At 45.1% G+C, this 27093-nt stretch overlaps 1 long non-coding RNA gene across 1 annotated transcript in view; it reads right to left on the bottom strand.

The window, feature by feature from the left end:
* Window positions 1-3851: 3851 nt before the first annotated feature.
* Window positions 3852-27093, bottom strand: part of LOC140463693 (uncharacterized) — a 32276-nt gene continuing 9034 nt past the window's right edge. Inside the window, exons 2-4 of the long non-coding RNA XR_011954743.1 lie at window positions 26002-26127; window positions 24618-24990; window positions 3852-4266 (exon numbers count right to left, since the gene is read on the bottom strand). This is a non-coding gene — a long non-coding RNA (uncharacterized lncRNA). The remainder of the gene's footprint in view (window positions 4267-24617; window positions 24991-26001; window positions 26128-27093) is intronic.

Below are 27093 nucleotides of genomic sequence, written 5' to 3'. Positions count from 1 at the left end.
GGTAGTTAATGAAGCAGATTGTGGATGGCATCATGAGAAAATGCACTTCACCTTGTGGAGAGAAACCCTCCAGGAAACCCGACTAAAATCGGACTTGACCAAATCAAAAGATGGTTTAGACCCCTGTCTGTCTGAACCAAAATAGGGATGCAGTGTGAAATATTGGGAGCAACAAACTTGGAGCGGAGAATCATAAGGAGATTCAAATCCTCAAAAAGGGGTAACACAATGTTCCAAACTGTTAAATAAAGCCGAGGAAAATGCCCTGCCTTATAGTTACCCACATTATCCAATCCTCACTGGATGCAGGGATGGTGCCGGAAGCCTGGAGAATGGCTAACACTGCAGCTTTGTTTAATGTCGAGCAAGGGACTGACAATAGGTCGCGGCTGGAATTCTGAGACAGTGGATGAACGGTCACTGAGAAAGTCCCGGGATTTGTTCAAGGAAGATTCTGTGTAATTAATCTGACTGTGTCGGTTTGAGGCAGTAACTTGTAACTGCATGTGACTTACATGGATTTGACGAGAGATCCCATCGGAGCCTATTTAAAAACAGCAACTATGGGGTCCAGGTGAATGGAGCAAACAACCCAGAGAAGTGCAAGGCAGTGCATTTGGGGACATCAACAAAAGAGAGGAATGGACAATAAATGAGAGAATAGTCTGTGGTGGGCGGATAAATGAAGGTAGCTGGAAACATCAATCATCTCGTTAATGCAACAATTGGCATTATTTCCTCTATCAGACAAAATACGGAACTTCAGAGTAGGAAGCTTATCCTGGAACTGTATAACTAATGAGCTCAGTCACAGCTTGGAGACTGTGTACATTTCTGGTCATCCCATCACATGGAAGGGTGGAATTGGACTGGAGAGGGTCCAGAGGAGATTCTCCTCCCTGTGACAGTGGAAGTGCAGTTATGGGGAACGATTGGAACGGAGGATGCTCAGAGGAGATTTGATTGGGGTGCACATATTGTCAGGAGCCTGGGTACAAAGGGAGAGAATACCTTGTTCCTGTTGGAGAGCTCAGTTACCAGTGGTGTATATTTAATGTAATTGGTTGAAATATTTGCGAGTTTGTGAGGAAAGTTGTTATTTCACCCAGAGTATGGTCGGGATCTGGGAGTCACACATGGAAGTGGAGTAGAGGCAGAAACTCTCAAACCATTTTAAAAAGGTGCCGGGATCTACAGCTCAAGTCCGACACTGTCTGGGGAGACAGAACTGGGGCTTCAAACAACAATGTTACATCTTGTCCAATGCAGACAGTGGACAGAGTAATCTCCTCTGTACTGTGCTATTTACTGAAATTTTCAAAGGTTACCAACATCTGATAGGATCAATACACAGGGATGAGGGGTGAGGGCAGGGGGTAGCAGTGTGCGAATTGATTAGCATCACAATAATACTGATCCCATTCTTTTACACAATGCTACTTCACTGTGTTGGCCTGCTTATCCTTCCTGTAGAAATGGGGAAAACCTTTGATTATCCAGTTCTCAGTCGTGGGCACACTACAGCCACATCTCCACAATCCCAGCTCCATCTGATCTAGCTATTTAAAGCTACCATTTCACTGGCCTTGTTGAAAGGTTCCCAGCTCCATTCTTGCCCTATTGAAGGTATTGAAGGCTGATCGCAGTCAACTAATGTTTCTCACTCTCAATTATTGTATATCATTCTCTACCATCATTCTGAACTTTACAATAAAATGATCGCTGCACCCCAAAACGTTCCCCTACTGACACTGCATCCACTTGCCCCATCTCTTTCCCAAGGACCAGGTCCAACAGTGCATACTCTCTTAGGCTGGACACATACTCCTGAAGTGAGCTCTCCTCCATATAATCCAGGGATACTGGCCCCTCATGACCCTGCACCACCAATAACCCAGTCAATATCTGGATAAATTAAGTTTCTCAGTATAACTAATCTGTAGTATTATCATCGCTCGCAAATGCCCCTGCATATTTATTCTCTCCATCCTTTCCAATGGTGGCTGGCTGATAGACTGTACCTCAGTGTAATTGTACACTTTTTGTTCTGTAGCTCCAGCCAAATTCATTCCGTCCTTGGATGGATCCTCATTCCCTTGGACCCCTTAACTAACGCTAATCTCAACCAGTACTTCTACCTTCATCTATTCCTTTCCCTACTATTATTTTGGAATCCTTTATACCTGGCAATATTTAACACAAAGGCCTGCCATTGCCTGAGCCAGCTATCGGTGATCAGTTCATCAGATTTCCACACACCAATCTGCATCTGGGACGCCCCACATCCCGAGTATTTATGTCCATGTCCATGAGGCTTTCTTTCTCATTCCATCTTGCACTGATAAACTTGTTGTTGTAAATTAGTACCAACTATATCTCCCATTATTTTGAGATTCCTGGTAGTCTCCTCTACTATTCCTTTTTGGATCCTAAGCACACGCCAAGTTATTTTCAATCACTCCCAAACACCCCGTAAGAGATTTAGTCCTGGTTCTGTCACGTTAGCTCATCCAGCTTGTACAGCTGCTGCCTTCCCCAGAATCAGTCCCAATGTCCCAGGAATCTGAAGCCCTTCCTGCTGCACCATCGTTCCAGTCACACTCTCATCTACCTAAAACTCCGAGTTCTGTTCTCACTTAGACACGGCACTGGCAGTAACCAAGGGATTGCTACATTTGAGGTCCTGCTTGCTTACCATCCACCAAGCTCCCTAAATTCTGATTTCCAGACCACTTCAACCTTCCCTCCCAGGTCATTCCTACCAACATGGCTGCTCACTGTCCATCAGACGAATGTCCTGCAGACACCGTGACATTCTTCACTCCACTATCCTGGAATTACAGGAATACTGACACCTTCTTCAATTTCCTGACTCCCCTGTGCCTAGTACTCCACCTTCCTTATCCCCCACAGCACCCCCCCTCCTGTACAGTCAGGCTGCTTGTGGTGCAGCAGACATGGCGCCGACTGCCCTCCCTGAGCATCCAGCACCTTCATCAGCTTCCAAACCAGGAAACTGAATTGGGACGGAGAAATCAGGATATTATCCCATTCCTTGAATGTTTCTCTTCGATTGTCTATTCCCCTGTTCCCTTTCTTCTTCTCAGGTGTCATGTCTGCAGGGTGATCTGCTCTGTGTATGTGCTATCCCCTAATTCTCAGCATCACAGATGTCCCATTGAGTCTCTCGTCACTGTCTGAGCTCCAACACCCAGTGTCCAACTAGGACACGAGCAGGGGCTATAACAGCCCAATGTAACAGAACACATTTTCCATCTGACAAACATGTCTTGTCATGTCTTAAAATGCAACATGTCTAGAGTAACTTCATTCTTAGTAATTAATTAAGTTAATATCAGGGAAATAACAATATGGTTAACTCTCTAATTCCACTATGGCTTACTGAGGTTAATTTATTATATTGGCTCAGAATTTCACTTCTTCCTCTTAGTTGTGAGTTCAACTCTTATTTCAAAAGTTGACAAAATACATTTGCTGACTTACAGCAGTTAACTGACAGTCGCTAATAACGGCGTCATTATAAGCCAATGAAACTTATAACCTTTTCTGTGATGGCTCGAGCCCTTCTGTCAAACCCGGTGCAGGCAGGTCCAAGTAGCAGAAAGTTATCTATCTGACTCCCAGGTACGTGTAATCCTCCAGCTCCCACTCCACTCTGCTCCCTCACTGGGTCACCGTCTCTGTGATTCCCAGGCCCGTGTAATCCTCCAGCTCCCACTCCACTCTGCTCCCTCACTGGGTCACCGTCTCTGTGATTCCCAGGTATGTGTAATCCTCCAGCTCCCAATCCACTCTGCTCCCTCACAGGGTCACTGTCTCTGTGACTCCCAGGTACATGTAATCCTCCAGCTCCCACTCCACTCTGCTCCCTCACAGGGTCACCATGTCTGTGACTCCCAGGCACGATTAGGCCTTGACCCTCAGTGCTGATTTATATCCTCCCTCTTTGGTGCTTCTGTAACACACAGGTGAGTGTGAGCCTCATGTTCCTGCTTCAAGTTGCTCCCTCACGTGGTCACTCCCTTGTGACTTGGTGCTGGTTTAGAGCCTCCTGCTCTGCTGTTTCTCCAACGCCAAGTCCCAGTCGGCCCCGATCCTCGCTGCTGATTTATATTCTCCAGCTTTGTGCTGCTCAAGGTCAGGTTTTCTCCCTTTGTCATTCCCAGCTAATGGTAGGCCTCAAGCCTCAGCTGAGATGTATAATATCCCACTCCACACTGCTCCCACATAGGATCGCCGCTGTGCCTTGGAGGACAGAGGAAAAGAGGAGGTTGAGAGTATACAGAGGGTGTTACAGTGACTGAGCGAGCTGTCGGGGATGGAACAGGTTATCTGGAGAGGTAGGCAGACCTGCAGTGTCTAAAGCAGGTTACTGGAAGATACAGGGAGGATTGTAGGCACTGAGGGAGGCAAAAGAAATAGAGAGATGGTGGTTTGTTGGTTACGGAGCCTTGTAGACTCTAAAGGGCTTTTTATGAGCTACTTACTGAGATGTGTTGACTTCAACAAATTCAAATTGACAGCCAGTAAGTGTTGTACGGTACTGGAGACTGTTGGATGTTACAGAGTTAGAAGACTCGCAGTAACTGGGGGGGGTTACAGATGTTTGAAGCACTCGTGATATTCAAGGACCCTCAGGACATAAGGAGGTACAGAGAATGGGAGCATTGCAAATTAGTGGGATTGCAGCGGCTGGAAGAGCTAAGATGGATAAGGGGGATGAAAAGTACCAATTTAGCACAACCAGCTGCTGTAATTCACAGTGATTTAAGGAAGGGAACCTATGCTGTCATTGATTACAGTTATATGGAGAGTTGCAGATACCGAGGGGTTACAAATTTAGAAAGGAAGAGGTTATAGATGATCAGAAGTTTAAACAAGAATAAAAAAAATTGAGAGATCATGAGTGTAGATGGGAATGGAGGTGGTGAGACATTCTGATGAACAATAAGTGTTGTCGGTAGAGGAAGATGTCACATATACAGGAAGAGCTGCATTGTCTGTATGCATTTACAGACATGAGGAGTGTTGTGGCCTGCTGGAGGGGATACAGATAACAGCATTTCCATCGGCTGGTGCAGTGGCTCAGGAAGGCAGCTCACCACCACCTTCTCAGGGACAACTCCAAATCAACAATACATCCAGCAATGCTCATGACCACGAGTGAATAAATAAATAAAAGATCTTCAAGCAGCACGGAGGTCACTCAGGAAGGCTCTTTCAACAGTCCTTCACAAACCCGGAACCACTATACCCTGGAAGTACATTAGTTCCAGGTGCACGGGAACACCAGCATTTCCAAAGTGACTGCCAAGCCACACTCCATCCTCCCAGCGCTGTATCTGTCCCTGCACCTAAAAGGACTGCAGTGCGTCAGGAATGCAGGTTACCATCACCTTCTCCAGGGAAGTACAAATGGGAAGGTAATGATGGCCGAGCAAGTGATGGCCACATCCCATCAATGAATTTGAACAAGGGAAACTCATGGACTGTTCATGTCCCCTTTGCTTCCTCCACACAACCCACATTCCTATCGAGTTCCATGTCAGCAACAAACATGGAATCAGTCGATTTTGTCCACCATCAAATGTATCGAATCCCTTTGTGAATAGTTAGGGGTCAAGCACTAATCCATTTATGCCCGCTTAGTTTTCAGTTAAAGAATTCCCATACCATGCCAGTACATTCCCTCCAACCCCACACATGTTAATTTTGCTTATCCTCCTCTTCATTGGGACCTTGTTGAAATATTTATAAAATTCCCGACAAACCGTTCCTCCCTTTTATCTACTCTGCTGTTTACAGCCAGACAGGAAATCAAATCCGGCAGGGTTTATGAAATGGAATTTCAGGTTCAGAACAACATGCTTGGCATGGATAGAGGATTGGCTGATTGACAGAAGACAGGGAGTGAGTATAAAGGAGTTGTTTTCACGATGGGATCTGGTGATGAGGGGAACTCCGCAGGGGTCAGTGTTGGGACCACGCTGTACATGTCATGCATTAACAGTCTGGAAAAAAATGTGAAGGGGTACAAGAACTAGTTTTCCAAGAATGAGCCCAGAATGAAATGCTTGTCATATGAGGAGCAGGTGAAGTCTCTGGATCTGTACTCGATGAGGTTTAGGAGGCAGTGGCTGAAACTCATTCAAACTTACACAATACTGAGGGGCCTAAATGGAGATGATGTGGGGAAGATGTTTCCACTAGGCAGAGAGACTAGGGGCCAAGGGCACATCTTCCGTGTGAAGGTACGACCCTTTAGAATGGAGATGTGAAGGAGTTTATTCAGCCAGAGGGTGATGGATCAGTGGAACTCACTACCTCATGGGACTATGGAAGTAAGTAATTCAGTGCATTTAACTCAGAGATAGATAGGCTGTTCATGAACGAAGAGATCAATGGTTACAGGGAGTAGCTGAGAGAATGGGGCTCACACAAAATACAGCCATATTTGAATGGTGTGGCAGATTCGATAGACTGAATGGCCTAATTCTATTCTTGTATCCGATGGTCTTGTGGACAGTGCTTATTCCATAGGTTTCTAAGTGTGCATTTGTCCTTTCTGCCATATCGTTTACCATGCACTCGGGCATTTTCCTAATTTTTGCAGTCACCTCTTGGTTTCAGACAGACTGCAGAAAGCTGCACCACAGAGTAAGTTGGGGAGCCTTGTGTATAAACCTCAGAAAGGTGGTATACAAGGTCAGCAGGTCATAAAGAAGGCAAGTGGAATGCTGGGATTGATTCCAAAGGGAATGGAGAATAACAGTAGGGAAAGCCTGTAACAATTATAGAGAGTTCCAGTCAGCTCACACTGAGAATACTGTGAACAGGTTCGGTCCCCTATCTTGAGGGGGAATGTTCTTGCATTGGAGGCAGCCCAGAGAAGGTTCAACAGACTGTTGCTCAAAATGGAAGGTTATTGATTGAGTAGGTGGAGAAGGTTGAACTTGAACTCATTAGAATTTAGAAAATGAGGCAAAATTATTCATACACCGAATATCCTTGTGTTCTTACAGGTTCGGTACTGAGACGTTGTTCCCCTGAGCAAGAATCTGTAACCGGAGATAATGGGGAATGCAGGCACTAGGGAAGCTTACATAGAAAAGCAGGGAGACTGGAGGATGTTATAGAGTTCGGATGGTTTGAGATCACTGTTGGTGGTTAGAGATCAAATAGGTTGTCGGTATGAAAGATATCTCATAGAGGTAGAAGATTATCAGTCCAGAAGAAGTTACAGCGATAGGGAGGAATATAGGGACTAGAGATTACACAGATAGGGCTGGTAGGTGGAGCTCCAGGAGATACAGAGACTGGAAGGTGGTCGGGACTGGAGATTACACAGATATGGATGGTAGTTGGAGCGACAGGAGGTTTTGGAGAAAAGGAGGGGCGTAGGCACTGGAAATTACAGAGATAGTGGTGGTGGTCGGAGCTGCAGGAGTTTTTAGAGAAAGGGAAGATTTGAGGGACTGGAGATTGCACAGAAAAGGGTGACAATTGGAGATGCAGGACTTACAGAAATGGGGACGGTTGTAGGTCTGGAGTGTACGCAGATAGGGATGGTGGTTGGAGCTTATGGAGTTTATAGGATAGGGAGGATTGTTAGTGCTGGGGATTACACTAACAAGGACAGTACTTGGATCTGCAGGGATCAGTGAGATAGGGAGGTTCAAAGTGGCTGGATAAGTTCACAGAGCCAGAGAGAATTTTTGCGATTGAAGAAGTCAGAGATACTGAGGATTGTAAGGCCACAGGAGTTCAGAGAGTTAGTGGGGTCTATGAAGGCAGGATTGCAGCATTCCCATCAGTTACAGAGATGTGGAGTGCTGCGATGGAGGAGGTTACAGAAATCAAGAGGGTTGGAGATGCTGGAAGATGTTACAAAGACAGTGAGCTGTAGTATTTGAGGAGGTTACAGCGACAGGGTGCATTGAGGAGTTGGAGGCTGCTACAGGTGTTAAACATGCTGCAAGGGATCAATAACCTTACATCAATCAGGGGAGTTGGAATGTCTGGAGATAGAGAACGAGAATTGCATGGAATGAAGAATATCATTGTATTCAAAGGAGTCAGGGAAGATACAGGGAGATCTGAACGGACCACAGGTGATCAAAAGGACAGTGAGGCTTCTCACTGTAGGATGGGGCAGTTTACGCAGACAGTGAGTATTTTATGGAATGGTACTAGTTACTGAGATTACAAAGTTGTATAGAATTGAGGAACGAACAGAGATGTGAAAGGCTGTAGTTAATGAAGACATTTGTCAATGTCGGCTACTAAGGTTCTGGAAATTAAATGGATGTGAGAGCTGGACAGTCTGTTAGAGCTTACAGAGACAGGAACATCAATAGAGCTTGGTGACAATAACACATATTAGGAAGCATTACACACACTGGAGGAGGTTCCTGCGGTAGAGAGGGTTCTGGGCGAGGGTGACGTTTACACAGATAGAGGTGTAAGAGCTGGAGAAGATTATGGACATGATTAGAAAGATAAAGAGACAGCAGGAGCTTACATTGACAGGGCGGGTGAAGTGACGGGAGGAGGTTACATAGATAGAGAGTTTTGTAGGAACTGGATTGAGAGAGTCACAGGCATTGGAGTGGGTTCCACAGGTTGCGAGTGGTGCAGCAACCTTACGCAGAGGATGACGCAGATAGGGAGGATGGTAAGATCTCCACATTATCAGAGGGTTTTAGGACTGGAAGAGTTTACATAGAAAAGGATGAATGTTGGAGCTGTCGGAGTTTACAGAGACTGGGCGGTTTGGAGGGTTTGGGGTTATTTGTGGATAGAGATATATTTTTAGGGACTTTAATATGGAACGCAGAGGTAGAGTTTAGATTAGACTAAATCCCCTACAGTACTGAAACAGGCACTTCGGCCCAACAAGTCCACACTGACCTAACACGATGGACAAATTAGAATGGCCAATTCACGTAATCTGAATATCTTTGGACTGTGGGAGGAAACCAGAGCACCTGAAGGAAATCCACGGAGGCATGGGGAGAATATCCAAGTTCCACACAGACAGTCACCCAAGCCTGTAATTAAATCTCGGTCCCTGCCACTGTCAGGCATCAGTGTTCATCACGGAGCCATCATGATGCCCCAAATTGCAGAGTTACACAAACAGAGAGTTTGAGATGGTGGGAGGGTTGTAGGATGTGGAGGAGCAAATAGAGGTATATGGTGTTGTTTCAGCTGGAAAAGGTTCTGTAGCTGTTTATATAGATAAGGAGGTCTTTAGGGATGGGAGATTGTTACTGAGGTCGTGTGGTGCTATAGGCCAGGAGGCAGGAATATGATCGAGCCTGCAGAAGGTTACAGTGATATCATGGTCTCTTGGGGCTTGAGAAAGATACACAGGTCGGTATTTTGGTCCGGGCTGGAGGACTTTACAGAGACAGGGTGGACTGTAGTTGTTTTGCAAGACTACAGGAATAGGGATTATTGTACTGAGTCCAGGATGAGGTTATTGAGATTGGGCATGTTATTGAGACTGGAGCAATTTACAAATTGAGAGAGTCGTCAGCATTGGAGTAGGTTTCAAATATATAGCAGGATTATGGGAGGGGTGGAGGTTACAGAAATAAGACATTTCCTGGGAATTACAAGCATTCAAGACACTAGTGCAGATGAGTTGGACCAAAAGGTGTGTTTCCTTGCTGTATGACGCTTTCACACGACAAGAGACAGTGTGAGAGGGGAACCTAGAACAGAAAGATCCCAGGTTTCAATACCACCTTCCTAAGGGAGGCCTGCTTTCCCCTCTGTTGTACTGATCCTCACTAAGACAGCACAGGCCTGGATTGATAACTGTGAACTTCCGATATTGTCAGAGGAAGGCTCAGTACAGCAGAGATGAAAGTAAACAAGAGGGTGGGGATTGAGCCTGGGATCTTCATGCTCTGTGTTCACCCTTCAACACTGTATCTGTATTGTGTCTTCTGTATCAAACATCAATCCCTTAAATACGCTCTGCTCTGTTCACTGTGAGTGACCGTACCTCATTGCAGTATTTACTGAAGGTTCCAGATCTCACAATTCATCTCTCTCTGGCTGACTAACCATCCTCAATGAGGTGATTGACGAGATAGGGGTTGAGAATTCTGCTGAGTCAGGAATATCCTGAGTACAGACAGAAGACAGAGAAATAGACAGAATGGGAAATTAGACTGATGCATTGAGGGTTACACATGGAGAATGACACTGAGTCCCAGAGATCTGAAATATCCCAGTCTCCATCCCTGGCCTGTGCTGCCTCGACTCTCTGAAGTGGAGAATTCTGTTGGCTCAGGATCTGGAGTAGCTGCAAAAGGTGGAATCAGAGACAGCAATTAGACCCTGACAGTGACAGATACCAAATGGACAGATACTGAGTGATATCACCAGAGTGCAGGAAGGCATCAGGATCAAACCACAGTCAGGAAGAAGAGTGTTTGATTCATGGTGAACTGGGATCAGTACTCAGGGATGAGGGAGCTATCAGTGAGCCAGGCAATGGTCTGGTGTTACTCTCACTAGACTGTTCATCCAGAATTTAATGCCGGTGTCAGGCATACCCATGTGAATACTCAATAGCCTTTATGGAAGGAAATCTGTTGTAGGCAGCTGGTCTGGCCTACATATGAATTCAGACCCACAACAATGGGACTGACACTCAACTGCCCTCTGACATGATCTAACAAGCCACTCAGCTCAAGGGCAGCTCGGGGTGGGCATGTCGTGCTGGCCAGCCAAAGACAGCAACATCCCATGAATGCTTTAAAACTAACCCTGCTGATAGCAGTATCCTGGCCAGTCATATCAGTAGGTTTATTTACAGAGAGGATTCGGGGATAGGGTTCAGGTGAAAGGAGCTTTCCAAATTCAGAGACGAAAGGTGAAGCATCGGAACAGCATGGGGAATGGGGCTGAAGACAAGCAGAAAGGAACGGGAAGGGACAGAGTTGAACTAAAACTGTACATCAGTGAATAGGTTTGTGACAGGACATTGTGGGAAAGAGTAAATTATAATGTTCTTTTCTGGAATTGCCAAAGTATCTGCAATAAGGTAATAGATTAGTGACATAGAGATAGCTGAGATTTAGTCACCAGACAGTCATAATTACAGTGTGAACAAAAGGTGGAACATAAATATTTAATGGTAAACAACCTTAATGGATCTCAGGCCGAATAGGAGCGCAGGAGCATAACCCTGACAGTGATGTGGTACAAAGGCAGTACAGAGATGATGTGGCTTAATCAGCCTGAATGTGAATTCTATGTCCTATGAGAGAAAAGCACAACAGAAGAACTTTTATTTTTAAGGCTCCCTAGCAGCATTTCGTTGTTCATCACTGCAATAAACAGGAATTTGTTGGAATTTGTAACAAAGGTGGTGTGATAATTTTGAGAGACTTCAATATTTGCATGATCTGGGACAGTCGCACTGGCAAGAATGATATTCTGCAAGCTCCTGTTTGAATGTTTTTGTCAGTGTTTCTTTGAGTAACATATTGTGCAAATGGCTAGGGATGTCACTATCTCAGATCAACCGTTGAGTGATGAAGCTGACTGAAGGAGTGATGTAACACAGAGATCCTCCAGGAGATTGCAATATGGTGGAATTCAAAGAGATTATCAAGTTTTCAAGTGACCATAAAGCACACACGAGCATCAGAAACAAAGCCAATTACATGAGTGCGAGTGGAGAACTGACCAAGGTAAACAGGGGAAACCGACTAAAATACATGGTTGTAAGTGAACAGTGGAAAACAATTAGGGTCATACAGTCATAGAGATATACAGCTGAGAAATAAGCCCCTCAGTCCAATTCATCCACGCCGACCAGATGTCATAACCATTCTTGTCCCATTTACCGGCATTTAGCCCATATCCCACTAAACCCTTCCTATTCATATCGCCATCCAGGTGCCTTTTAAATGTTGCAACTATACTAGCCTCCACCACTTCCTCTGGCAGTTGATTCTGTACATACAACTCCCTCTGCATGAAATATTTGCCCCTTAGGTCCCTTTTAAATCTTTCACCTCTCACTTGAACTTATGCCTTCTGTTCTGGACTCCCCTACCCCAGGGATAAGACCTTGTCTGTTTATTCTAACCATGCTCCACATGATATTATAAACCTCGATAAGGCCAGCCCCTCAGCCTCTGACACTCGACTGCTTTCCCTCGAGTCTTTGTTACAAATTCCAACAAATTCCTGTTTATTGCAGTGATGAACAATGAAATGCTGCTCGGGAGCCTTATAAATAAACGTTCTTCTGTTGTGCCTTTCTCTCCAGCTGACACGCTTCACTCCATTGGCTCATCTGATAAAGAGGAGACAGTGAGGTCTACAAATGTTGGAGATCAGAGTTGAGTGTGTATTGCTGGAAAAGCACAAGTCAGGCACCATCTGAGTAGCAGGATAGTCGATGTTTTGGGCTGGAGCCCTTCCTCAGGAATGAGGCTAGGAGCCTCGGGGGTGGAGAGATAAATGGGAAGGGGAGTTGGGGGAAAGGTCACTGAGAGTGCAATAGGTGGTTGTTGATGGGGATAAGATTGTTAGGTCAGAGAGGACGGTGGAGTGGATAGGTGGGAAGGAAGATTGACAGGTGGGACAGGTCATGAGGGTAGCGCTGAGCTGGATGGTTGGAACTCGGGTAAGGGGGGAGGGGAAATGAGGAAACTGGTGACGTCCACATTGATGTCATGGGGTTGAAGGGTCCCAAGGCAGAAGATAAGACGTTCTTCTCTCTTCCTTCCTCAGGTGGTGAGGGAGTGGCGAAGTTCTTGGCAGAGTGGGAGGGGGAGTTCAAATGTTTGGCCACAGGGCGGTGAGTTGATTTTCAGGTGTCGTGGAGATGTTCTGTGAAGCAAGATGTGAGAAGGCATCAGTTTCCTCATCTCCTCGCAGACCACTTTAGAGAACATCTCCTAACACCTGCACCAATCAACCCCACCGCCCTGTTGGCCAGGATTCAAACCTGTGTGGGCAAGCCCCAATGGATTTCTAACCCATCGCCTAAACCACACGTCTACCACCACATGCTTACAGAGGATACAGAGCTAAGGAGGATTGTAGGGACTGGAAGATGTTTCACAGTTTAAGAGTGTAGTGGGGACTGGAGGAAAATACCAAAATCTGGAGGGTTTAAGATTGAAGGATTCTGCAGAGAAATGTTACAAGGTTAAAGCCAGGATTCTTGACAGTGAGGAGTAACAGAAAATTCTTGGGGTCAACGTCCAGAGATTCTTCAAAGTTGCCAACCAAGTTGTTAAGGGTTGTTAAGAAAGCCAATGATGTGTCAGCTTTCCTTAGTAGGGGATTGAGTTTAAGAGCTGTGAGGTTATGCTGCAGCTTGATACAGCCTGTGGTTAGACCACAATTGGAATATTGTGCTTAGTTTTGGTTGCCTCATTTCAGGAAAAACGTGGAAGCTTTGGAGATGGTGCAGAGGAGATTTATCAACATTCAGCCTGGACTGGAGGGGAGGACTTATGAAGAAAGGTTGAGGAGCCAGGGCTTTTCTGTTTGGAATAAAAAAGGATGATAAGTGACTTGATAGAGGTGTATGAGATGATGAGAGGCATACATAGAGTGGGTGGCCTGAGTTTTTTTTTTCCAATTGCGAAAATGGCTATATCTTGGAGGCAAAATTGTCAGGTAATTGGAGGAAGGTTGAGGGGTGATGTCAGAGGGAGGTACTTTAGACAGAGTGTGGTGGATGAGTGGAATGTATTGCCAGTATTGGTGGTAGAGTCAGTTACATTAGGACATTTAAATACATTTTGGAAAGGCACATGAATGACAGCAAAATTAATTTCTCAAAATGGAGACCTGTGACCAGTGGAGCAGTCCCAGCACGGACCACAGGGATCCGTGCTGGGACCACTGTTGCTTTCGATACATATCAATGATTTGGAAGAAGGTATCGGTTCCTTGATTAGTTTGCAGATGACACTAAGATTCGTGGAGTAGCAGACAGTGAACGGAACTGTCAGAGAATACTACAGAATATAAATGGATTGGAGAGGCGGGCAGAGAAACGGCAGATGGAGTTCAATCTTGGCAAATGCAAGGTGATGCATGTCGGAAGATCCAATTCAAAAGTGAACCCACAGTAAATGGAAAAGTCCTGGGGAAAATTGATGTACAGAGATGTCTGGGTATTCAGGTCTATTATTCCTTGAAGGTGGTAACGCAGGTCAGTAAAGTGGTCAAGGTGTCATACGGCATACTTTCCTTCATTGGACGGGTTATTGAGTACAAGAGTTGGCAGGTCATGTTACAGTTGCTTAGGAGTTTGGTTTAGAATATTACGTACAGTTCTGGTCTCCACATTACCAAAAGGATGTGCATGCTTTGGAGAGGGTGCAGAGGAGGTTCAGCAGAATGTTGCCTGGCATAGAGGGCGCTAGCAATATGGAGAGATTGAATAGTTTTGGATTATTTTCATTAGAAATACAAAGTTTGATTGGGGACCTGATTGAGGTCTGCAAAATCATGGGATTTATAGACAAGGTGAATAGCAAGAAGCTTTTTTCCCCAGAGTGCGAAACTCAATTACTAGGGGCCACGAGTTCACAGTAAGAGAGGAAAGATTTAGGGCAGATATGCGTGGCAGGCCCCCATACGCAGAGAGTGATGGGGTCCTGGAACACTTTGCCAGCGGAGGAGGAACAGGCAGGAATGATAACGTCAGTTAAGATGTATCCAGACAGATGCCTGAATGGGCAGGGAGCAGATCCTCACAAAATAGGTGAAGGGTTTAGACAGAGAATCTGGATCAGCGGAGTCTTAGTGGGCTGAAGAGCCTGTTCCTGTGCTGTGATTTTCTTTGTTCTTTCAATGGTCTGCAGGTTAAATTGATCTTAGAGTAGGATAAAAGATTGGCACAACACTGAGGGCTGAAGGGCTTGTACTGTGCTGTACTGTTCCTTGTTTTAAATAGGGAGAGTTACGATGGCAGAAAGAGGTTTCAGGAGGCTGGAGAGGATGGGATCTGAATGAATAGACACATTAGGAAGGGTTTACTAGGATTGTCGGAGGTAACAGAGACAGCAATAATCTGATCTGGAGAAGACGACCCAGACTGGGAGGGTTGTGGGGAGTGGAGGTGGTTTCACAGGGAGCACATAGAGCCCCAGGATGTTACAGAAATGTGGAGAGCTGTACTGTCTACATGTGTTCATGAAGATGGAGAGGTTGGGAGGGATGGAGCAGTTTACAGGGAGAAGGATGTTAGTAGGATGGAGCGGTTTACACAGACAGGGAGGATTTTCGGTGAATGGAGGAGATTACAGAGATAAAGTGGATTGTATAAACTGGAGGACCAAACAGAGATATGGAGGGTAGTCGTGACTGAAGATGTTTACAGATATAGGACGTTTAACTTTGCAGATTATTTAGATATGAAGAGTGTGGAGTCTGACAGATTTTCCAGAAGGGCAGTAATTTTGGTTGGAGACAGTTTCACAGATTAGGGAACATTAGTAACCTCCTCCAGAATGGTCAAAGTGGGAAGGGTTGTAGGGGAGGGTGACATTTACACAAGTAGGGGCGTAAATGCTGGAGAAGGTTGTAGAGATGAGTAAATGGATGGAGATACAGGAGGGGCTTACATTGAAAAGGTGGGTGTTAGCGATGGGATGATGTTACACAGACAGTGAGTCTTGTCCGAACTGGTTCGCGAGAGTCACAGGCTTTCAGTGGGTTCGACAGATCGGGAGTGCTGCAGGGACCTGAGGGGGTTGTTGTGTCTCCACCGAGTGATCGGGTCTTTAGGACTGGAAGAGGTTACGTAGATACGGAAACATCAAAGACAATGTGTGCCGCCTTCTTTTTCTTGAACAGAGCCTCAATATCCCCCATCAGCCATGGATCCCTAAACCTGCCAGCTTTTCCCTTCACTCTAACAGAGATCACACTTTTAAAATCCTCCCATTTGCCAGTCATTCCATTTCCTTCAAACAGACTCACCCAGTTGACAGTAGCATGATGTGGAGGAGCCGGTGTTGGACTGGGATGGACAACGTTAAAAACCACCCAACCCCAGCTTACAGTCCAGCGGGTTTATTTGGAGGCACTGGGTTTCATCGCGCTGCTCCTTCAGCAGGTGGTTGTGGAGCACAATAATCAGGCACAGAATTTATAGCAACAGAATTGCAGTGTCATGGAATGTAATACCAAACATATTTAGTTGAAGTTTTCATCTTTCAGAATGATCACCTGGATTTCGAAAGCTGGTGCTTTGAATTAAACCTGTTCGACTATAACCTGGTGTTGTGTGATTTTTAATTCACCCAATCGACCTCTGCTCAATCTGCCAAATAGCCCCAAAATTGGCCCTGCTGCAGATTAAGACCTTAATCTGTGGACCTGCCTGATCTTTTTCCATAACTATGTTAAAACGAGGACAGTTGTGGTCATTGGACCCAAAGTGCTCTCCGACTGACACTTCAGTAAATGACTGAACTCTTTTTCTGAGGGGAGGGCTCGTTTTCAGCTGCCTGAGTAGAGTGGGGCCCTCTCCATTTTGATCGAGGAAACTTTCTTGGACACATTTGACAAATTCCACCCCATACAGGACTTTTTACACTCCGGGTGGTCCAAGCAATCCAGGGGAAGGTAAAATCTCCAACCAATACTATTCTATTATTTCTATAGGTACCTGCAATCTCTCTACACATTTTCTCCTCTAGTACCCGCTGGCTATTTGTGGGTCCAGAACACAATCCCAGCAGACTGACTATCCCCTTTTTGATTCTAAATTCTAACCATATGACCTCATTTGATCACCCCGAAAGAGTATCCTCTCTCAGCACTGTTGTTATGTCCTCCCTTACCAAAAGGTACAACTCCCCCTCCTCACTTACTTGCCCTTCGATCACGCCCGAAGCTTCCGTGTCCTGGAACACTGAGTTGCCAGTCCTGGCCTTCTCCCAGCGATGTTTCTGTTATGGTTATAATATCCTAGTCCCCAGAGCCAATCCATGCTCTGATCTCGTCTGCCTTACCTGTCAGGTCTCATGTCTCAAAATAAATGTCCTTTAAACCAGAAGTCTTTTCCCCCCCTTTACTGTGCCCCTAGATATCCTGGATAGAAAACATGCTCTCGATGGCTGATGCATTTTTCCCTTGACTGATCAATGGGCCGTCTCTTACTTAGAATCCAAAACCCTGCCAAACTAGTTTAAACCCTCTGGGGTAAGACAAACAAATCTCCCCCCATGGATACTGGTGCACCTCTGGTTCAAGTCTAACCTGCTCCCCTTTTTCAGGTCACCTCTACCCCAGAAGAGATCCCAATGATCCAAGAACTGAAAACCCTGCCCCCTCCACCAGCTCCTCAGCCACGTATCCATCTAGCCAATCTTTCTATTTCTACCCTTATTGGCATGTGGCACTGGGAGTATTCTGGAGATCACAACCCTTGAGGTATTGCTTTTTAACTTCTTTCCGCACTCCCTGTACGTATTTCACAGGAGACTATCCCTTTGACTAACTGTGTCATGTGGACCGATGTGAACATTAACCTCTGAATATTTATCCTGCCACTTCAGAATGTTCTGTAACTGCTCAGAGACATCCTTGACCCTCATACCAGGGAGGCAGCACACCATCCTGGGGTCTCTTCTGCAGCCACACAACCTCCTGTCTGTCCCCCTCACAACTGAACCTCCTATCAGTATCACTATCAATAGAGAGGATCTGACAAACAGAGATTGGGAGGACTGTCTGCAGTTGGGTCTATATTTGGAAAGTGAGAGTACGTTAAAGCAATGCAGTGAGTGTTCAGGGCCAGTGTGTTCCTGACGAGGGAATAGTAAAGGCAGCAAGTCCAGCAAATACTAATCAAGTGATATCGTGAGTTTGATAAAGAAAATACAGTGCAATAAACACAGGTGAAGCCATTCAAAAGTATAGGGAGTGCAAGTTGGGCTCCAGAAAAATGAATGTATTTTAGCAGTATAGTAAGAATAGGAAAATTACTGAGGGAAGAGTTAGAAACTAAAAGACCAATCTGTGCATGGAGCCAGAGGAAGTAGGTGAGGTCTTCAATGAATACTTCCCATCTGTATTAACACAGGAGAAAGGCATTGTACCCGGGGATTTCAGTTGGGATGGCAAGTTTCTCGAACATGTTAAGATCAATAAGGCGGAAGTGTTCCATTTTTTCACATGCATAAAGTTGGAGGAATCCCCAGTGCCCAATGAAATGTATTCCAGCCTGCTATGGGAGGTAAGGAAGGAGATTGCTGGGGCCCTGATGGATATGTTTAATACTTTGTTGGCCACAGGTGAAGTGCTGAATGACTGGAGAATCGAAAATGTGGTTCCTTTATTCAAGAAGGGCAGCAGGGATAGGCCAGGTAATTACAGAGCAGATAGTCTGACGGCAGGGGCAGGGAAATCATTGGAAACAATACTGATTGACAGAATGAATCAACATTTGGAAAGGCAGAGATCGATTATGGATACTCATCACGAATTTGATAGAGAAAGATCCTGTCCCAAATTCAGCTGAGATTTTTGTTTGAAATTACGATTGAGGATTAGATGAGGGCAGTGCAGAAGATGTAGGTTACATGGAGTTCATTAAGGAGCTTGACAACGTCCCTCATGGAACGCAGGCCTAACAGACCAATGGGATCCAAGGCAATTTGGCAACCTGGATCCACAACGGTGGAGGGTAAGTTTTGTGTTTGAAATACTTTCACCAGCGGGTGTACCACAGGGATCTGTGCAGCAACCATTGCTGTTTATTATAGAAAATAGAACATCGAAAAGTACGGCACAGAACAGGCCCATAGGCCCACGAAGTTGTGCTGAGATTTAATCCTAATGTAAAATATAGTAACTTAACCTACGGACCCCTCAACTCACTGCTATCCATGTGCATGTCCAGCAGTCGCTTAAATGTCCCCAATGACTTCGTTTCCACCAGCACTGCTGGCAACGCATTCCATGCATTCACAACTCTCTGCGTAAAGAACCTACCACTGATGTCTCCATTATACCTTCCTCCTAATATCTTCAAAGTATGACTTCTCGTAACAGTCAATCCTGCCCTGGGGAAAAAGGTCTCTGGCTATTTACTCTATGCATTCCTCTCATTATTTTGTACAGTATTATATGCATTTATGAGTTGGATGTGAAAGCAGAAGGTATCATTAGTAAGTTTGCAGCTGACGTGAAGGTGAGGGTGTTGTCCACAGTGAGGGAGATGGTCTCAGGCTACAGTCTGAAGGTTGAGGCTGGGACAGAATTTCAAGACAGGAATTTAAATAGAGGGAAAACTGATTAATTAAAGTGCATTTATTCGAAAGTAAAAAGCCTAACAGTTAAGGCAGATGAACTCAGTGCATGGACGGGAACATGGGACCGGGGTTCCATGGTATGACAGAATCACAGCTGAGGGAGGGGCAGGACTGGGAGCTCAATGTTCCAGGGTACAGATTCTACAGGATGGAGAGAACAGGTGGTGAGAGAGAAGGGGGAGTGGAGTTTTTGATCAATGAAAACATTACAGCAGGACTTCGAGAGGATATTCCAGAGAACGCCCAGTGAAGCCATAATGGTGCAACTGAGAAATGAGAATGGGTTATCAGTTTGATATGACTGTACTACAGGCCCCCAACAGTCAGTGGGAATTTGAGCAGCAAATATGTCGGGAGATCTCAGAGATCTGTAAGAACGATCGGATTGTAATGGTCGGGGAGTTTAACTTTCCAAACCAAGACTCGGACTGCTAGAGTGTTCAGAGCTTGGGAGCGAAGAATTTGTTAGTCATATTTAAGAAAACTGTCTCACTCAGAATGTAAATGGTCAGACTGCAGAAAGGGGTAAAACCTGACCTCCCCTTGGGAAACAAGGAAAGGAAAGGGACTGAGTCATTAGTGGGGCAACACTTTCGCAAAGTTCTCACGATTCTATTAGTTTGAAAATAGCGATGGAAAAGGATAAGCCTGGTCCACAAGTTAAAGATCAAAACTGGCCTTGCTTCAAGAGCTTTTAACAATTGATTGTGGAGGATATTTGCAGGTAAAGGGACGTCAGGCAGGTGGGAAACTTTCAAAAGAGAGATAAAATGAAAGGTCAGGGCCAGCATATTCCTGTTAGTGTGAATGACAATGCTGACACAAGTAGGAAACATTGGATAAGGGGGGGGGGGGGATTTAGGCTTTGGTCAACAAAAGGGGGCACATGTCACATATAGCCAGCTGGATTAAGGGAATTCATTGAAGAACATTGCGGGTGGAGTAATACATTTAAGAGGGAAATCACGAGGGCCCAAAGGGGACCTGAGAAAGCTTTGGCAAATGAGGCTGAGGAAAATCCAAAGAGATTCTACAATTATATTAACAACACAAGATGAACTAGGGGGAGAATACGGCTCCTTGAAGATGAATGGAGCCAGCCACAGGAGATGGGTGAAATACTAAACGAAAATGTCACGTTTGAACTTACTGTGGAGGAAGACTGGTGAAGTCAGGGGGAAAAATGTGATGTCTTCAAAAGACTCCAGATAACAGGAGGTACTAGAGGTATTAAAATGCATATAAGGGAGACAAGTCCTTGGGAACTAATGCAGTATATTTCAGGATATTGTGAGAAGCTCAGGAAGAAATTGCGGAGTCCCAAAAAGAGATTTTTCTATCACTGATAGCCGGAAGTTATCAGTGTCTCCAAGGAGCCAGGAGGGGGGCTAATGTTGTGCCAGTGCTTAGGAAAGGCTCCGAGGGAAATCCAAGGGACATCAACACCAATTGGCTTGATGTTAGTGGTGCATACATTGTTGGAAGCAAGTCCGCAGGACAGGAGTTATATGCATTCCAAAGACAAGGATTGATTAGGGATAGTCAGCACAGCTTTGGAGTACTGCATAGAATTCTGATCATCCTGATTTAGGAAGCATTTTCTGAAACTGTAAATGCTGCAAGGATTGATGAAGATGTTACTGATACTGGAGGGTGTGACAGAAACAGAGAGGATGGATAAGCTGGAAAGTAACATGGGGGTGGGGGGGATGAGATAGTTTTGGCAGATAAGGTAAAGGAGAATGCAACGGGTTTTCTACAGCACAAAAGTACAAAAAAGCAACTGGAGAGACACTAGGGCCCCTCAAAGATCAGTGAGGCCATCAATGTGTGGAACCACAGGAGATGGGCAAGAGCCAAAATGAGCATTTCATGTCAGAACGTACTGTGAACAAAAACTAGGAAACAAAGGAAAGAAACAGTGATGGCTTGTAAAGAGTCCCTATTACAGAAGAGGTGGCACTGGAGGTCTTAGAACACAAAGGGAGAGAAAACCCTAGGTCCTAAACAAGTGTATCCCAGAACATTGTGACAGCGTAGTGGCAGGGACATGAGCAGGGATATTTATATCATTGTCTTTCTCATTTCTATTGGGTGTAGGTGGCTGAGGGGTGACCTTATCAAAGTTTAGAAAACCATGATGGGTACAGGAAAGTTGATTAGCCAACGTCTTTACCCCAGGGTAGTGGGGTCCATAACTAGATGGGATTGAACTGCAGAAGGAGAAGGTGTTAGCAATTCTGGAAAGTGTTAAAATTGGTAAGTCCCTTGCGCTAGATAGGATTGATCCTTGGATTCTCTGGTAAGCCAGGAAGGAGATTGCCGAGCCTTTGGCTTTGATCTTTATGCCATCATTGTGTACAAGAATAGGGCCAGATGGCCGGAGGATAGCAAATGTTGACCCCTTGACCAAGAAGGGAAGTAGAGACAACCCTGGGTAATGATAGACCTGTGAGCCTTACTCCGATTCTGGGTAAAGTGTTGGAAAGGCTTGTAAAAGAGGCTAGGATTTATAATCATCTGGAGGTGAATACGTTGATGAGGGATAGTCAGCACGGTTTTGTGAAGGGTAGGTCATGCCTCACAAACCTTATTGACGTATTTGAGAAGGTGACCTAACAGGTGGATGTGGGTAAAGCAGATATTGGTAATGCAGATCAACAGAGAGATCAGTGTGTCTATGGACATGGATTCATTGAAAGTCGCCACCCAGGTTGAAAGAGTTATTAAGAAGGCATTCAGCGTGTGAGCTTTTATTGGTACAGGGATTGACTGTCAGAACCATGAGATAATGCTGCAGCTGTTCAAAACTCTGGTGCGGCCGCATTTGGAGTTAGACCATAAGACATAGGAGTGGAAGTAAGGCCATTCGGCCCATCGAGTCCACTCCGCCATTCAATCATGGCTGATGCGCATTTCAGCTCCACTTACCAGCATTCTCCCCGTAGCCCTTAATTCCTCTAGACAACAAGAACCTATCAATCTCGGCCTTGAAGACATTTAGCGTCCCGGCTTCCACTGCACTCCGTGGCAATGAATTCCACAGGCCCACCACTCTCTGGCGGAAGAAATGTCTCCCCATTTCTGTTCTGAAATGACCCCCTCAAATTCTAAGGCTGTGTCCACGGGTCCTAGTCTCCTCGCCTAACAGAAACAATTTTCTAGCATCCACCTTTTCAAAGCCATGTATTATTTTGTACGTCTCTATTAGATCTCCCCTTAATCTTCTAAACTCCAATGAATACAATCCCAGTATCCTCAGCCGTTCCTCATATGCTAGACCTGTCATTCCAGGGATCATCCGTGTGAATCTCCACTGGACACGTTCCAGAGCCAGTATGTCCTTCCTGAGGTGTGGGGACCAGAACTGGACACAGTACTCCAAATGGGGCCTAACCAGAGCTTTATAAATTCTTAGTAGTACATCTCTGCTTTTATATTCCAACCCTCTTGAGATAAGAGACAACATTGCATTCGCTTTCTTAATCACAGACTCAACCTGCATGTTTACCTTTAGAGAAACCTCGACTAGCACTCCCAGATCCCTTTATGCTTTGGCTTTAATAATTTTCTCACCATTTAGAAAGTAGACCATGCTTTTATTCTTTTTGCCAAAGTGCAAGACCTCGCACTTGCTCACGTTAAATTCCATCAGCCATTTCCTGGACCACTCTCCCAACCTGTCTAGATCCTTCTGTAGCCTCCCCACTTCCTCAGTACTACCTGCCTGTCCACCTAACTTCGTATCATCGGCAAACTTCGCTAGAATGCCCCCGGTTCCCTCATCCAAATCATTAATATATAATGCGAACAGCTGTGGCCCCAGAACCGAACCCTGCGGGACACCGCTCGTCACCGCCTGCCATTCTGAAAAAGAACCTTTTATCCCAACTCTCTGCCTTCTGTTAGATAGCCAATCCTCAATCCATCCCAGCAGCTCACCTCGAACACCATGGGCCCTCACCTTGCTCAGCAGCCTCTCGTGTGGCACCTTATCAAAGGCCTTTTGAAAGTCCAGATAGACCACATCCACTGGGTTTCCCTGGTCTAACGTACTTGTTACCTCTTCAAAAAATTCCAACAGGTTTGTCAGGCATGACCTCCCTTTACTAAATCCATGTTGACTTGTTCTAATCAGACTCTGCTCTTCCAAGAATTTAGAAACCTCATTCTTAATGATGGATTCTAGAATTTTACCAACAACCGAGGTTAAGTTAATTGGCCTATAGTTTTCCATCTTTTGCCTTGATCCTTTCTTGAACAAGGGGGTTACTACAGCCATCTTCCAATCATCCGGGACCTTTCCTGACTCCAGTGACTCTTGAAAGATCTTAACCAATGCCTCTGCTATTTCCTCAGCAACCTCTCTCAGAACTCTAGGGTGTATCCCATCGGGGCCAGGAGATTTATCAATTTTAAGACTTTTTAACTTTTCTAGCACTATCTCTTTCGTAATGGCAACATACTCAACTCAGCCCCGTGACACCCTTTAATTTTTGGGATATTACTCAGGTCTTCCACTGTGAAAACTGACGCAAAGTACTTGTTAAGTTCTCCTGCTATTTCCTTATCTCCCATCACTAGGCTCCCTGCATCAGTTTGAAGTGTCCCAATGTCTACTTTTGCCTGTCGTTTGTTTCTTATGTACTGAAAGAAACTTTTACGATTATTTCTAATATTACTGGCTAGCCTACCTTCATATTTGATCCTCTCATTTCTTATTACACTCTTTGTTATCCTCTGTTGGCTTTTGTATCCTTCCCAATCTTCTGATTTCCCACTGTTCTTAGCCACTTTATAGGATCTCTCTTTTTCTTTAATACATTTCCTGACTTCCTTTGTCAGCCAAGGTTGTCTAATCCCTCCCCGGTTAATCTTTCTTTTCTTGGGAATGAACCTCTGTAGTGTCCTCAATTATACCTACAAACTCCTGCCATTTTTGCTCTAGTGTCTTTTCGGTTAGCCTCTTCTTCCAGTCTATTTTAGTCAGTTCCTCTCTCATGCCTTCATAATTACCTTTATTCAACTGTAACACCATTACATCAGATTTTGCCTTCTCCCTTTCAAACTCCAGACTGAACTCTACCATATTATGGTCGCTACTTCCTAATGGTTCCCTTACTTTAAGATCTTTTATAGAGTCTGGTTCATTGCAAAGCACGAGGTCCAGAATAGCCTGCTCTCTTGTGGGCTCCATGACAAGCTGTTCCAAAAAGCCATCCTGTAAGCATTCCATGAATTCCCTTTCTTTAGATCCTTCCAGACTTATATACTCACTTTTCCTTCCCGGCTGCCCCTCTGCTCGCCGTCACTTCCTCTGCAGCTCCCGCTCTTTCTGTGGAGAGAGAGAGAAAAAAAAAACACACCGCTGCCCGCTACAGGTAAGCAATTTTAAAACGAACTGTCTTACCTTTGCTGTAGTCTCCCGGGTTCGCTTTTACTTCGACGCTGCTCCCGCTCAAATTTTGACTATGGTTCATAGTCATAGTTTTGACTATGGTTCAGACCAACGCATTACAGGAAGGATGTTGAAGATTTGGATAGGGTTCAGAGGAGACTTACTAAGATTTTACCGAGTCTGGAGTGAAGGACTTATGAGTAATGCTGAGAGACTTGAATCTGTTTCTGGTCGTGAGAAGACATTTGAGGCCTATTAATTGAGACATATAACATAAACAGAGTTAGATGAGTTGGACAGTGAGAGCCTTTTGTCTTGGATCGCGATGCCTAATGCGAGGGGAGACAGTAAATTGAGGTAGATACTAATACTAATAAATAGATATGGGACAGATGCCAGAGGTAGGTTCTTTACTCAGAGTAGTCGGGCCATGGAATGCATTGCCGGCAACAGTGGTAGACTCGTCAACTTTAAGGGCATTTAAATGGTCATTGGATAGGCATATGGACAAGAATGGACTAGTGTTAGTTACTTGGGCTTCAGATTATTTCCACAGGTCAGTGCAACATCGAGAGCTGAAAGGCCAGTACTGCACTGTCATGATCTGTGTTCTAGAGGGCATAAATATGAGATGGGAGAGGAAAGACTTAGATGGGATTGGAGGAGAACATTTTTCACACAGAGGATGGTGCAGGCATGGAATGGGTTCCCAGGGGAAGTGGTAGAGAAAAGTACAATAACAACATGTAAAAAACATTTGGGCAGGTACATGGAGAGGAGAAGGTTTGAAGGGATATGGGTCAAGTGCAGGGAAACATGACTTGTTCAGGGACTCTGGTCAGCATGGACTAGTTGGATCCAAGGAACCCTTTTATGCTGCATGGCTCTGTCTCCAGTTATTGGAGGAGGAGATAAGGCATGTGATAGACACTGTAGCAAGTCACAGTGATAGTGATTGTAGTCTGGAATGCAGTACATTTCAAATATGTGGAGGGGCTATCGGGAAGTGAGGAGGTTACAGAGACAGGAACTGTTATAGGAGTTACAAATTATTGAAGACACTGGTGCACAAGACATGCCACAGATACAGTGTTGCAGAGTAATGAGTCTTAGTACAACAGAACTTACAGTAGGGGTGGGGATTGAGCCTGAGGGGTGTGTGTACTGTGCTCCCCCTCCAGCACTGTATCTATGTCATGTCTTGTTAGCTGATGTTTGGAGCCCACTCTTGCTCTCTGCTCTGTGCGCTGTGAGTGATCTTACCTCATGCAGGATTTATTGAAGACTCCAGATCTCCCTTCCCTTTGTCTTTCTGGCTGACCAACTATATTCAATGTGGTGATGGACGAGACACCCAGCAGATGGGAAGTCTATTTAGTCATGAACCTACTGGAGACAGAGAAATAGACAGAATGGGATGTTAGACGGATGAACTGAGGGTTACACATACAGAATGGCACTAAGTCACACAGAGATCTGGAAAATCCCAGTCTGCATCCTTGGCCTGTTCTGCCTCATCTCTCTGGAGTGGAGAATTCTGTTGGCTGAGGATCTGGAGTAGCTGCAAGAGTGAGAGACACTGACAGCGGCAGCAGTTAGACCCCCACAGTGAGGGATACCACGTGGAGAGAGACTGAGTGATATCACCAGACTGCTTGAAGATGTCAGAATCAAATAATTGTGTAGGAAGAACGGGTTTTGCTTCAGTATGCACTGGCATAAACGATCAGGAATGAGCAACCTGTGAGCAGGTGAAGTGATGGCCGAGTGGTATTATTGCTAGAGCATGTATCCCAAACCTCAGCTAATGGTCAGGGGAGACAGGTTTGAATCCCACCAACAGAAATGGGGGAAGTTTAAATCAATAATTAAAAACAACTTGCAATTACAAATTCATGAATAAGTATGAAACCATTGCTGATGTCCAAAATAATCTTTGTTCATCAAAAAGACACTGGTCCTTAAGAGAAGAACATCTGCCTATCCTCACGTGGTCTGCACGACATACCCACAGTAAAGTGTTTGTCTCTCAATTTACCTCTGAAATGGCCGAGCAAGTTACTCAACTCAAAGGCAGCTCAGGCTGGGCAGCCAGAGACACCCATATCCCACAAGTAAATAAAAACAATCCCATTGCACTGGGATCCAGTGGAACCATGATGAGAACGGAGTATTGGTAATTATGTTGGCAGGTTTATGGACAGAGCTTTAAATTGATAGAGAGGATGCAGGGACAGGGTTCAAGTGAAAGGAGCTTTCCAAATCCAAAGATAAAAAGTGAAGCATCAGAACAGCATGGGAATGTGACTGAAGTCAAGCAGACAGGAACAGGATGGAAAAACTTTAACTAAAACT

Source organism: Chiloscyllium punctatum, chromosome 38 (genome assembly GCF_047496795.1).
Source record: "Chiloscyllium punctatum isolate Juve2018m chromosome 38, sChiPun1.3, whole genome shotgun sequence".
NCBI lineage: Eukaryota > Metazoa > Chordata > Chondrichthyes > Orectolobiformes > Hemiscylliidae > Chiloscyllium > Chiloscyllium punctatum.
This window is presented reverse-complemented; position numbering and strand designations above follow the sequence as displayed.